Source organism: Canis aureus, chromosome 18 (genome assembly GCF_053574225.1).
Source record: "Canis aureus isolate CA01 chromosome 18, VMU_Caureus_v.1.0, whole genome shotgun sequence".
Taxonomy (NCBI): Eukaryota; Metazoa; Chordata; class Mammalia; order Carnivora; family Canidae; genus Canis; species Canis aureus.
In genome coordinates, this window is record NC_135628.1 from 22,063,559 (window position 1) to 22,076,920 (window position 13,362).

A 13,362-nucleotide genomic window follows, 5' to 3' on the forward strand; every position below is an offset into this window, starting at 1 on the left:
GTTTCTAATTTACACATAATAGGCCCATGAAGCTATGACTAGAAGGACATTAAAGTAATGAGGAAATTCCAGTTATAGACACTTTCTGTAGAGATCTTAAAGATTATGATTAGGGCAGTCATTTTCCTGAGTACCGCATATAGCTAAAGCCAAAGTGAAGGTGACCAGGACAAAGAAAGGAGCCTAGAAGGGCAATAAACCTCAGTTTCAAGGGTAGGGAGAGCACGTGGGGGATAGCTGGTCAACCTAGAGGTGGAGGATATTGTTAAACTTAATAAATGCTGAATCTACTGAAGACCTACAAAGGGCCTGGTGCTGGGCACTTGCCCATCCGTGAATGAGGAGGAATCACCCGCGACATGAGCCATAAAAAAGGCCAAGTGATTTTTCATGGATAAAACTCTTTGAAATAAAAAGAGAATTCTACTTTCCTTAGACTCTTTGTCCCCGCAGTCATCCAGTCGAGCCAGGCTTAGCCATCCTCTTGATGATTAACATGATGTCAAATGGATCCCTTAAATGCTTTCCTTATTTAAAAAGTTTCAATGCTCCTATATTATTTAAAATGAATACTAAATGGCAAAGAAAATTTGGAGTGTGTCTTTTGCTAGGATTTTGGGTAACTGTTCTCATGCCATAAATTGACTTAGAGATGGGGGAAGTAACTCATGCAAAACAGCAGAGAGCATGCTCGTAATGAAAGGCACATGCTTTACTTTAATGCCAGTGAGTATTTTCATGCCCTTTGTTGAGATCAGTTTCTCAGGTATAAGTTGATGTAAGCTAGGAACTTGCTTTCGGACAAGAAAATTATTGGAATCTTACTGCTTCTACTATTGTTTTTATTTTGGGTGCTGCATCTAGCATATTGTAAGTAGTCAGTGAATACTGACCACCCAGGTGTTAGGACATCTGGCAATTTTGCTCTTTCTTAAAAATTTTCCCCAGTAAGAGTTTCATGGCTCTCTTCTATTACCTCTCTACCTTTCGAAAATATATTTGTGGGCATCCTCTATATGCTGGGCACGTTGCACCAGAGAATGAGATCCCTATGTTCATAGAACTTCTACTCTGGGAGGAGAGACAGAGAAGTGGAAGGTAGTCGAAGCAGAGGATAAGATAACTGTTCTTTGTACATCATTTTACTCATGTGTCACACTTCAGCTCCAGTGATCTTTGGCCCAATGGGGTCTTGTCCTTCGGCGGGACCCTTTTAAACTTTGGTCTTAACTGAGTATGAAAGAGGAAGTTTGCAAAGAAAGTTGGTCGATGTCACATATCACCTAGAACCCTGTCATTGGGCCAGTCTGAGAAGAGAATGGTTTTATAGTTTAAGGGACACCGTATAACCACAGACGAACAGAAAAAGTCCAGATGACACAAAAAAATGCTTATGCCAGCAGCTTTTTCCCCCACAGCCCATCTCTTTCTGACCCATGCAAGAGACGTAACACTGAGTTACAAGATACTATTTCCTTCCTCATCCTCCACAAGGAGGAGTGGTTTTGTGACACTAAATAGCTAGGCAGTCAGGTCAATTCAGCTACAGAAAACAAACCCAACAATTTTGTTAGCATCAAATAGAAAGATAATATTTTTAACCTTGCAGCTGGTTTGTTATCTTGGGGTGTTCTGGAATCAGTTTGTCTATAACTCCAATTTCCTTCAAGAAAGAATGTGATAGGATTTTTTTCTCATTCCTCTGTGGTCATTGTGTTTCAACCATTAAAAAAATTTACAGAAATAAGATCAAGGGCCATGAGGCCCCATTTATTTAGAAAGTACCATGCTTTTTCATTATACTCAGAAGTGTTTACTAGAATAGCATGCAAATTACTTCATTACAGGAAGACTAAAATCTGGATTTTTGCTGTTCTCAGCATCCTGAGGACTTGAAAACTTCAACTCCACTCAAAGTGAAACAGTATTCCTCTGAAAGAACTTTGGACATAAAATTGCATTGTTGGGTAATGAGTGGTTGGAGTTATTTCAATGATTTTAACATGAAGAAACAGTATTGGTTTGTGGTTGGAAGAAAGATAGGCTATTGTCACTGCTTGGGCTTCTAGAAAACTAAACTTCTGATAGACTAAATTTTGGCCTCCAGACTGGTCTCTGATTTATTTCAGAGTCCATGCACCAGATAATTATATTCACCTCTTTGCAGAACCTCTCGTGGAATTTTAGATTTGGAAAGAATCTTAAAAACTATTTAGTCTCAATTCACCACTCCCAAATCTTATATTTATGTCTTTCAGAAGACTAAATGTAGTTACAAATAAATCGCCATTTGTGATACATGAAAAATGCCTAGCACAGATATATGCAATGAGATTCGTCTGTAAAATTCATACAACAAAAAGATGCATGCAAAACAAATTGCAAGTGGCCAACTGCATATCAGCAACCCATGGTGAAAAAAGGTATACACCAAAACTGGCTGACTCTATTCATGGCTCCACCATGACAATTACAAATGACCACACCTTCTTTTTAAAAGAAGTTCCCAGCCAAGCATATTGATGTTACTTGCTGCCATTTTTCTATAATTTGTATTGTTCCTTTTCTTTTTTTTTTAAGATTTTATTTATTTAATTATTTATGAGGGACACACAGAGAGAGGCAGAGACATAGGCAGAGGGAGAAGCAGGCTCCCTGTGGGGAGCTCAACCACTGAGCCACTCAGGTACCCTATAATTTGTATTTCTTAAAGGCATCTATACAATTCATGCAATTTCTGAAAACTATACTTTGGAGTTATTATTTGAAAGTACTTGTTTTTCATATATACTTTGAGCATATGCACATTTGCTTAATATTTAACACATAGACATTAACTACTAGATACTTAGAAGCAATCAAAATGAAATGTATCAAATGGCTTCTGTCTGGTAAGGAATACAAGAAGTCTGAAGATAATTTTTTTAAAGGTTTTATTTATTTATTCATTTTGCCAATAGTTTCCAAGAGCTGTACAAATGTACATATCTTTTGACTCTGCAATTCTATTTCTAGGAATTTATCCTAACGCTGCAGATTATAATAGCAAAAATGAGAAGTAATCCAATTGCCCAATATTAGGTGTTAAGGAAATTAACACCAGCTTGTTCTAACAAACAATATCAAATCTGAGGGGCTTAACACAGTCAAGTTTACTTTTCACTCATGATACAGTTGGAGATGGTTGTTTGGTAGCTTTTCATGTAGTGATTTAGGGATCTTGGCTCCTTCCACCTTGTAGTTCTACTATCTTTCAGAACCTCAAAGTCCTCCTCTAGACCCCTGCATTCACCCAATAGATGAATGAAGAGAGAAAGAGCAAAGAGGCATGCCTGGATTTGTTATGGGCTGGACATGGCTTACATCGTCCTGACCACATTTTATTGACCAGACCTAGTCACATGGCACAATGAACTGCAAGGGATGCTGAGAAACATAACCTTCCACTGTGCTCAAGAAGAGGAAACAGGATTGGTGAGCATCTAGCAGATCTCTGGCATGTTCACAGATTGACTTAATGGAGTATGGTATATCCATAAACAGGATACTTATGCAGCCATTAAAAATGAAGCTGTTGAAGAAGATTTAATGAAGTAGAAGAGATTTACAGTATGGCAAATGGAAAAGGCAGGCAACAAAACATTTCGGTTAAAATCCTGGCTTTGTCAAAAAATATATTTTACCAAAAAAATATATTTATAAATAAAAATCCTAGCTCATTTACATTAGTGGGGTTTTTTTACATTAGTGTTTCTTCCAGAGTGGTGGGATACACCACATTTTCTACCCTGTGCTTTTCTATATTTTCTCAACTTTATACCATGACCATGAACTACATTTTCTTTTTTTTTTTTTAATTTTTTATTTATTTATGATAGTCACACACACACACAGAGAGAGAGAGGCAGAGACACAGGCAGAGGGAGAAGCAGGCTCCATGCACCGGGAGCCCGACGTGGGATTTGATTCCGGGTCTCCAGGATCGCGCCCTGGGCCAAAGGCAGGCGCCAAACCACTGCGCCACCCAGGGATCCCTGAACTACATTTTCTAATCAGAACAGTTATTAAAAATAACTGTACCTTAGACTAGTGCTCTTTGATAGCAATATAATGGAAATCATACGTGCAATTTTAATTAAAAATAAAAAGAATCAGGTGAGTTAATTCTGATAATACACTTTATTTAACCTATGTTCAATATTATCATTTCAACATGTAATCAAAAATTAAGATGTTACAAATGAAAATACTGATGAAACTTTTTAATACTTCTTTTTATTTATATGGAGTCTCTGGATATGGATATATCTTACACATATAGCAGATCTCAGTTTGCACCAGCCTCATCTCAAGGGCAATAGCCACATGTGGCCGCCAGCGACTGCATTGGTCAGCATAGCCTGAGAGTGTGCTAAATGGTAGGTAGGCAACAATCAGGTGGCTCAGAAGGGGATAACATCTCACATGAGGATTGGAAAAGGTTTCATGCAAGAGAGGTGGCTTTGGAATTGGGCTTGAAGGATATTATTAATAGTACCATCAATTACCATGATACTGATATTAATACCCTAACATTTATTACATGCTTGCCTTAATCCCATTGCGTGGTGACCACTAGGGGTCGGTAGAGAGGAGGAAACAGACTTTCTGAAAAGAAGGGTCACCAGCAGCAGCAAAAGCAGAGACGAGGAAAGGCAATACACTTGCAAGTATGGGGGGTGAGGGTGTGTTTGGGGAGGGATCAGAACAATTCAGCAATGGAGTCTTAGGAAAGTAGTAGGAGAAATAACAGGAAAGCCAGTTGGAACCAAGTTTAAAACAACCTCGAATGGTAAGAGAGGAACTTCATACCTGGTTCAGCGAGAAAATGCGGTAATCATAACACAAAACACTTATGAAGCTCCATTTCACAGGTAAGGAAACTGAGGCATGGGGAGGTTAGGAAATTTCCAAAGGTCAAACAATGTGTAACCATGTTTGGCTGAGCCTGGATTCCAATCCAAGCATTTCTGGTTCCCAAGTCTACACCTTAACTGCTCACCATGGTCACGAATTTTGGAACCAGAGACCTGGATTTGCATCCCAGGCTTTTCACTCTTTCACTGGGAGTTGAATCAGTTCCCCAAACAGCTAGGAGCTTCAGCTTCCTCCCCCGTGAAAACGGGATATGTCCTGCCAATCTAAAGTGTCATTGCACGGATGTAATGACACAAGGCACAGAAAGCACCAATTACACTGTCTGGCACAGAGTAAATGCTGATAAAGGCTGGTTGCCCTGCAAAATGCCATGGGGGAGCCATTTCAGGCCTTTAGGCAGGGGAATGGGATGATTGGACTTACACTTTAGGAAGATTTATGCTAGAAATACCTGTCTTCCTTGATTACTTGGCCGGATGGGTTGGAGCTGGGAGAGATGTGTTAGGAAGATATTGCAATAGTCCAGATAAGAGGTAACGTGGGTCTGTGCTGGGACAGCGGCAGGGAGATTGCAATCGCATTATCTAACTGTAGGATGTTAGAGCCAAAACACGCCCGACGGAGAACAGAGTCCAGACTTAAATGACTTATCCAAGGATAAATCATGCGAGCAGTACAGTTCATCTAGTTCTCTCGTTCACTGTTCTTTCCTTCACCCAAGCAGTGTCATTAGAGATCAACACCAACATTTTCACCTCTCGATAAAAATAACAAGGTGTCTCAGTTTTGTCTAAATCTTATACCTCTACCCTTTCACAGCATCCATGGACAATCTCAGGTAATCCCATCAAGGGCAACTCTCCCCACCCCTAAGGAAGGTAGGTAGACTGGAATCAGAACGATTTCCACGTTGCAGATGGGTAAACTGAGGCACAGAGGAAGACGAATCTTACTTCTGGCTCATATTCTCTCACAGTCACCTCCAAACTGGTTTTATTTTTAGATTAAAGTTTGTTTTGGCTTTGGAGCATTACTAAAATGTTGATACAGGGATGGCGTTCCTAGAATTTCATGTTGAACAGAATGTCATGGGAACGGAAAGGCTTACATCTTTTCAGATTATTCAGATATTAAAGGTTAATTATAATGGGTACAGTTCACTTGAAATCATCTGTAAAGGAAGACTATTGTATTATCAACGGGAAATTGGATCTCTGGAGGGTGTTTTTTTTTTTGCCTTAAATATAGTGAATGAAGGTATACTTTGCTAAGAAAAATGTGTGGAGATGCTATCTCTTTCCATCTCTCACCCAGAGCAGAGAAAAGAAAGCAATGTTTATAAAATTAGCTTTCCCGCCTCCGAGGAATGGAAAATTTTACCACAGGAGGGCGCAGGAAAGGGCAGCTGCTTTTTCAGATTATCGACACTAGGTGGCGCCGCTCAGCTAGTTTTCCTTATGTCTGTTTTTAATTTCTTTTTTTTTTTATTCCTTTGTTTGGTAGTAGTCAGTGGAGTAGCTTAAGACACAAAAAGAAACATTTTACTTTTTCTATTACTTTCTAAATATGTCTGTGCCTGTCATATATAAGCATATGCTTATATAATATATAAGGATGCGAGGGGAAGTAAAACTAGTTATTCATCACCGCATTTTCCATGCAGCGCACAGCTTAGTTACATTTTGCTCTTGCATTAATTTTCAGGACATTCACGTACGAGTCCAAATTGAGTTTTCCTTTGTGGTCTGTCCTTGTCTCAGATCCTTTGGAGTTTTGTTGGAGATTTCACTTTGATTTTTAAAAGGGACGTAATTCTGTATCACATCAGAACTACTAAAATGTCACATAACTCAAATACTGGAAAGAAAAATTGGTATCTGTAAAGGAATTGAAAATGAATTCTCCCATTTGAGTTTAGAGTAAAAAGGAATTTTCTGGCATAATTTAATTAGTTGTGTATCTGAGTTGTACCCGTCGTTGGAGTTCAAATTCCTAACTACAAAAATAAGGATGTTCCTCTAAATGTCCTCCAAGATGTCTTTCAAGTTGGAACGCGTATGACCTTATGAGTTTGTAAACATAGTTGCATCACCTGTCTGCCCCAAACACCGCTCTTGAACCTGTGTGCATAAGCTATGTTGCTTAAAAAAACAAATCTGGAGAAATTCTGTGACACAACAATGTGTACAGTTATGAGGCCCAGCTAGCTTTTCAATCTATGTTACTAGACTGAAATTGTTGTGAGAATGGAGTTGGTCCACGGAGGAGTAAGCTGACTGCTCTGTAGAATCACAGCCTCTGGACAGAATAGGTTCAGCGTGATGAATCTGTCTAGGAGAGACTGAATCCAACCCTGGCTCCATCTTCCTGGCTGAGAGAGGCTAAATCAGTAATCAGGAAGTCAGTGCGAGTCATCATGGTGGATAATGTGGAGAAGTAAAAGGCCAGGCACTGGGTGGCTCACTATCTAGGGATGAGGCATAGGTTGTCTGTTATTGGAGAGTCAGTAATTATTGGGAATAAGTATCAAATAAGATCAGATCTGCGCTCTGAACCCTGGTTTGGGCCTAAACCCTGCCCAAACTTTTGCCCACGGTCGTCATCCTGAGAAGTGATATTAAGTCATCACTGGGGACTGGCTGGGGAGGGGGAAATCAGCGAAGTTGCAATACGGAAGGGCAGGGAAGGGCTAGAGAGAGATGGTAATGAAGTTGCTTAACATCGTCTGCCACCTAGTAGCAAATGCTGGACATCATGATCAAAGGGGTAATTAATATCTGCTATGAAATAAAAGAAAATGACATAGACGTAAACATATTAGGTCTGCAAGGTAGCAGGTAGAAATGGAGTAAAACTCCTTGAGCCACACCCTCCTTGACGATGTCCACTGCAGTTGGTAAAACCTCCAGCGTGAGCTCATCAAACCAAATGGTGCATATGGAACCCCCTTCAAATGCCATTGTTGGCAAGATGGGGCTCTTTTCTAAGCCCTTATAAATATAGACAGAGACTCTTGGGCGTCCTTAGGCTTGCCGTGCCAATGGCTCATCAAGAGAGAGTGGCTAAATGAGTTGCTAAAGGCCACGAAACATTAATGTCACAAAAAATAGGACAAACTTTGAATCATTTTATACTTGATGTCATATAGGTTTTGGAGCACACCATTACAAACAAATTTTCTCACTTGTGTAGAGCTACTTAATTGGGGAAATGGATGAATCTAGTAAAAATAGAGTAGGGATGGGTCTTCCTGAACCCCCTCTGCACCAGTGAGTGGTGGTGAGCTTGGCAAGTTCTCCTGGGGTGGTAGGGAGGCTGGAAATTAGGAGTGAATGGGATGGAACCTGAGGCTGGAGGCTGAGACAGTGGAATGGGGAAAGAGAGAGAGATGGAGCAGCAGACACTCAGGTAAAAAAGTTCACGAACCAAACCTTTGTAAATCAGGGATGGCTCATTTAGGTTCAAGGTGGCGGCCATGCAGGCGATCAACAACAGTGTTGCACTTCCTAGCAGTGAGCTGGCCTTCCTTCTTCCAGTACTATCCTAACGCAGTGATTCCCAAACAATATTCCTCAGCACACTAACACTCAGAGACATTAACGGATGGGGAGAACAAATGATTCTGCATCACTTTAGTTTAGAAAATGCTGGATTAAACAAAGTAAGCAAATTTCTTTCGTGCTTGGAGCCCTTAATATGCCACCATATATTATAACTCCTTAAAAGAAAAACTTACATGCAGGCTTTCTCAGACTTTTTGGGTTTAGGACCCATTTTATTTGTTTATTTATATAAAAATATGGAACACTTTATGAATTTGCATGTCATCCTTGGGCAGGGGCCCATGCTAATCTCTGAATCATTGCACTTTGAGTTTATGTGCTCCTGAAGTGAGCACTGGACCTTTTTAAAATTTTTATTTTATATTTTATTTTAAAGACTTTAATTAATTAATTTATTTGAGAGCATGAACAAGGGGAGGGGCAGAGGGAGAGGGAGAAGCCGACTCCCTGCTGAGCAGGGAGCCAGACTTGGGGTTTGATCCCTAGGACCTCAGGATCATGACCTGAGCCGAAGGTAACTTAACCGATTGAACCTCCCAGGTGACCCTGGACCTTTTTTAAAAAAGTCATAGAGTATCTCAAGACAAATGTTCTGAGAATCACCTCTTGGGAAACAATATCCTAATGTAAACTAATTCATTTCAGATTAAATTCCACTCTAGCAATTTTCAATGTGAAATTTTCAGGATAAAAGAATTCCCAGAAAAGTGAAAGATTAATTGAACCAACTTTTTCAGTGACATGCAAGCCAAACCAAGTGTTCTTATTCATTTATTTACATTATTTGTGTGGGTAGGCCCACTCTTAAAAGTCACAGTGACCCCATCTTTAGATTATTTTTCTCTCAGGCAAATACACTGAATTAGCTCTGCATCCCTACAATTAGGCCTTGCCCAAATGGTGCCACCACCTTGGAACCCCGTGTCATTGTGGCTGTCAGGCTCAGCATATCTATGCTATGAGAATAAGAAGAATAAATACAGTTTCTAATTTCCAAGTCAAAGACAGTGTGAATTGATATTACACAGTAAAATGCAATGAGATTAAATCAATAACATCTGCAATAAGGCATAATGAAGGTAAAATTATATCTCTGGCTTCCTGAACAGCTGTGAATCTATTTTTAATGATCCTCATTTTTGGCAGTCAGCTAACAACTTCTAAAATGTCCTAGAAATTGGATTGTTAAGCAGATGAGCACTGCAGTGGCTCGGAATGTCATTAATTTCAGCTGCCTTACCCATCTGCATGGGAGAGATGGAGGCATCATGAATTCACCCCCCATCCGCCCCACTGAGCACCCCACTAACCGGGCCTTGGGTGGCCCCAACAAATGCTCGATACAGCAAGGCAGGAGAGCTGGAGGGAGAGGCTCCCGGGAGGATCATAGGCTGTTGAATGATGGAGAAAAAGGAAAAAGTCCTTGTTTTTCTAATGCCAATTGCAGCACAAAATTGGCTTTCAAGTCTACATCGTGCTATTGGAACCTCGTAACACTGCAGAGAACAAGACATTCTAATGGTTCCCTGTTTACCAGTGGGGCACTTTGGTTCCACGGGATTGCTCTGGCCAGGACTTGGTCAAGGTCACACCACCAGCAAGTGCAGGAGCCAGCGTTCAACCCTGGTCTTCTCATTCCAAAGCCAGGGCCCTTTCCATGGCCCGGTCCTCTCTTATTGAAATAACAGCCGTGGGAAAGACACTATGAAAACTTTGAAATTGAGGAAATGTGAATATTTGGGATTATCCATGTTTTTCTTAGCTGCCTGGCACCTTTGTACTTTGCTGCAGCTTTTACCAGAAGCCATGTCTGGGAAACAGACAGTTGATCCCTTTGGCTAATTGTTTTGAGCTCGTTTTACTTCTCTGGACTGGCAGGGATGGGGCGTGGGGGGTGGCACCCCACCCTTTGCACACCATTGTACTTCTTGCACCCCACGGATGGATTCTCAGATTCCCAAGTCAGGCTTACCAGCTAGGAGGCTCAAGAGGCCCCAGCCTAAACTGTGTTCCAGAAGATTGAAGCCAAGACTCAGATTCCCATTTAGAGTCCCTCTTTGCCTGGGTGAAAGCTGATAGGAAGAGGATGAATTCCTTATTTTCATCCCTGTCCCGAGAAGCCTACCACTTAAAGGGAGAAGATTTTTGTGCAGAAGACAAGGCTGCAAGGCTAAGTTAGGCCATTAGTTTATGGCACTGACCCCACTGCCTGACTTGCTCTCAGCAGTAGGGGCTGATCCTTTGCTACCTGAAGTATCAGACAATCAAGAGGTTTATGGTGCAGGGGTGGAGACTGTCCTGTGGCATGGTTTTGAACTGGAGAGAAGAGCTTGGCTCCGAGAGAGTCATCTATGACAGAGGGTTATTGGGTACAAAAGTATAAATGAGCACCTCTGCTCAACAAGGGGATTATCTTTATTGAGCGAAGACACCCCTTCCAATGGGCGACAGGATGGTCAGGAATGTTCTGAAGGGAGAAGCAAAGTGGAGGGAAGGGGGATTTTGTAATAAAGAAACATCATTCACCGCTAATGATTAAAACAATGCCTGGCGTGCTAGAAAACTGTAACTGCTCCCAAGACAGCGGGGAGATGGGAGGGATTTCGGTTCACAGAAGGCTCTCTGATGCTCAGAGAAGGCAGGGGAGGTCTAGGGGAAATGGAAGAGCTGGCACTCCTAGGCTCATGGGGCTGGGGTGGGCAAACCCAGGGCCTGGGAGGCAGGGCCCTGAATGAGACACAGGGGCTGTCCTGTGCCAGGGCCTGCTTGGCATGCCAGCGGAACAGTGCACTTCCCAACACACAGGGCACCAACACATCTCACTCCCCAGCCGTCCTCTCCATCAGGCCCTCCCACACATAGTAATGGACAAGCTGGATATTTTGTTGTGGTTTAACAGAAGCTCTTAAGCAGCGGGGGGGGGGGGGGGGGGGGGGGGGGGGTATCGGACTTGCTTGCTTAGGGAGCACACACATTGACTTTAAAGTGTTTGCTGGGGGCACCGCCTTTCAGTGCATGATGAGCTAGTTATCAGTCATGCAAACCTCACGCCTTCACATTCATTGACGTGGACTCTGTGTCAGGTTGGTGAGTAGGTTTCCTCCTTACGTGTTGACTTCCACTGTTGACTTCCATGGCGTTCCATTGTGTTTGGAAGGATTCTGAGGCCAGATCGAGGTTCGCGGGAAGGAGTGTTGTGTTCAGTCCGTGAAGTCTGCCCTGGATGAGCAAGAAAGGACGGGAGGCTGTGTCTCTTCTCTCTTACTGCATCCTAGGAGGTGTTCTCACTTTTCGTGAAGCTGGTGAGAGTGCCAAAAATCAAAGGAACCTCAGACTCACAAGTGAGGGAGATGAAATGGATGGATGAGAGCTTCTTGGCAATCTCAAAACACACTACCATTTCAGGCTTTGGAAGCACCAGGAGTCAAATTCAGTGCGAATAACGTTATTTGGGGGAATCGAGTCTCTGAAGAATGGTTAAGTAGAAGCGAGAAGACCACAGTCAGTTGTCCAGTCAAAGTGACTTAAAGCTAAGGGTCAGGAATTGAGATGACTACCCACCAGCTCAGTGGATACTCTTTTCCTTCTCATCCTCAACAGTGAGGGAAAAGCAATTCCAAAGGGAGAAGGACAATGGAGATGTGTACACACACACACACACACACACACACACGATAAATATTACATACAGGTCAAACACATCACATGTTTATACGTATACACGCATATAGAAGGTACACATCACGTTCACCTCATCTGTGTGGTGTACCGGGGAGAACGACTCAGAGAACCAAGCTGCAGGAGCCAGGTTCCCTTGCAGGCCTGGGTTGCGTCACTCTTGCCTTCACTAACTAAAGGAACAGGACCAAAGGCAGTGGACCAAGACCCAAGATTAGAGGGCAGGCACCTGTTGGTCAGATACCCAGAAACCCACTTCATGGTAAGTCGTGACTCCCTGGCACCTGGGGCAGGAAGCCACAGAGCTGGGGAAGCTACTTGGCCTCTTGGCTATAATGTAGATCACAACCTTGGCTGTTGGTGGTGCCTGGAAGCTTCACTGTGAGTGTTGATTAGTTCTGAGAGGACCTGCAGGGCTGGACTAAATGAAAAAGCAGAGCTTAACAGTATTTTAAACAAGAAGTATCCTGTTTTCTGAAGTACTTCTGCATGTTAATATCGTTCTCCAAATGATAGCTTCTTAATAAGCTTCATTTCATCAGTAGCATATTGTCACGCTAATAAACAAAGGGATTTGTTTTTAAAAAGTAAAGCCACACCGAATGTCTGCATGGCTAATTTACCTTCTGTGTTAACATCACACATTTGGTGTAGAATTGCTGAGGACTGAATTGCTAAATCAAGGCTCCTGGTGGCACAGATTGCATTAAGAGATAGGCTTGCAGGTCTAGGACAAAGTGCTCAGCATTTAGGGTTGGGAGTTAATAGGATCAGGGGGTCACCCACTCCTCTTTCTGGGCTCTGGAGCAGACATCAATAATCACGCTAATCTGTCGCAGAACTTAACCAACACCCCCACAGGAAACAGAACCTCAAGATTGTTCTGCAGACAGCACACTAGCATTCCCTACAACCTGATAGTTGACACGAACACAATGAAACCTATTTGCATTTAGGGGACTTATCTGCCTCCTAAATCGGGTAGTTTATTATGCGCTCTTCAAAGAATGACAAGAAGTCTCCTTAGATGTTACTTTTGCTATTCGCCAGTGGCTGAGATTGGAAACCACCCTCCTTAATTTCATACTTAAACGACAATGGCTTATTAAATATTCTGAATCCTTTGCACTTTTTCCTGGATACCATCCAAAGTGGTGCGATATAGGGATTCTTAACCGGGTCTATGAACCCCCACGTGTCCCAT

The 13,362-nt window shown here is 42.1% G+C and overlaps 1 long non-coding RNA gene and 1 other non-coding gene across 2 annotated transcripts in view; both read right to left on the minus strand.

Moving 5' to 3' along the window:
- Positions 1–13,362, minus strand: part of LOC144288733 (uncharacterized) — a 178,264-nt gene that overhangs the window by 25,021 nt on the left and 139,881 nt on the right. The window lies entirely within an intron of this gene.
- LOC144289268 (U6 spliceosomal RNA) lies at positions 8,711–8,815 on the minus strand. Its single transcript, XR_013357244.1, has one exon. It is a non-coding gene; the product is annotated as a U6 spliceosomal RNA (small nuclear RNA).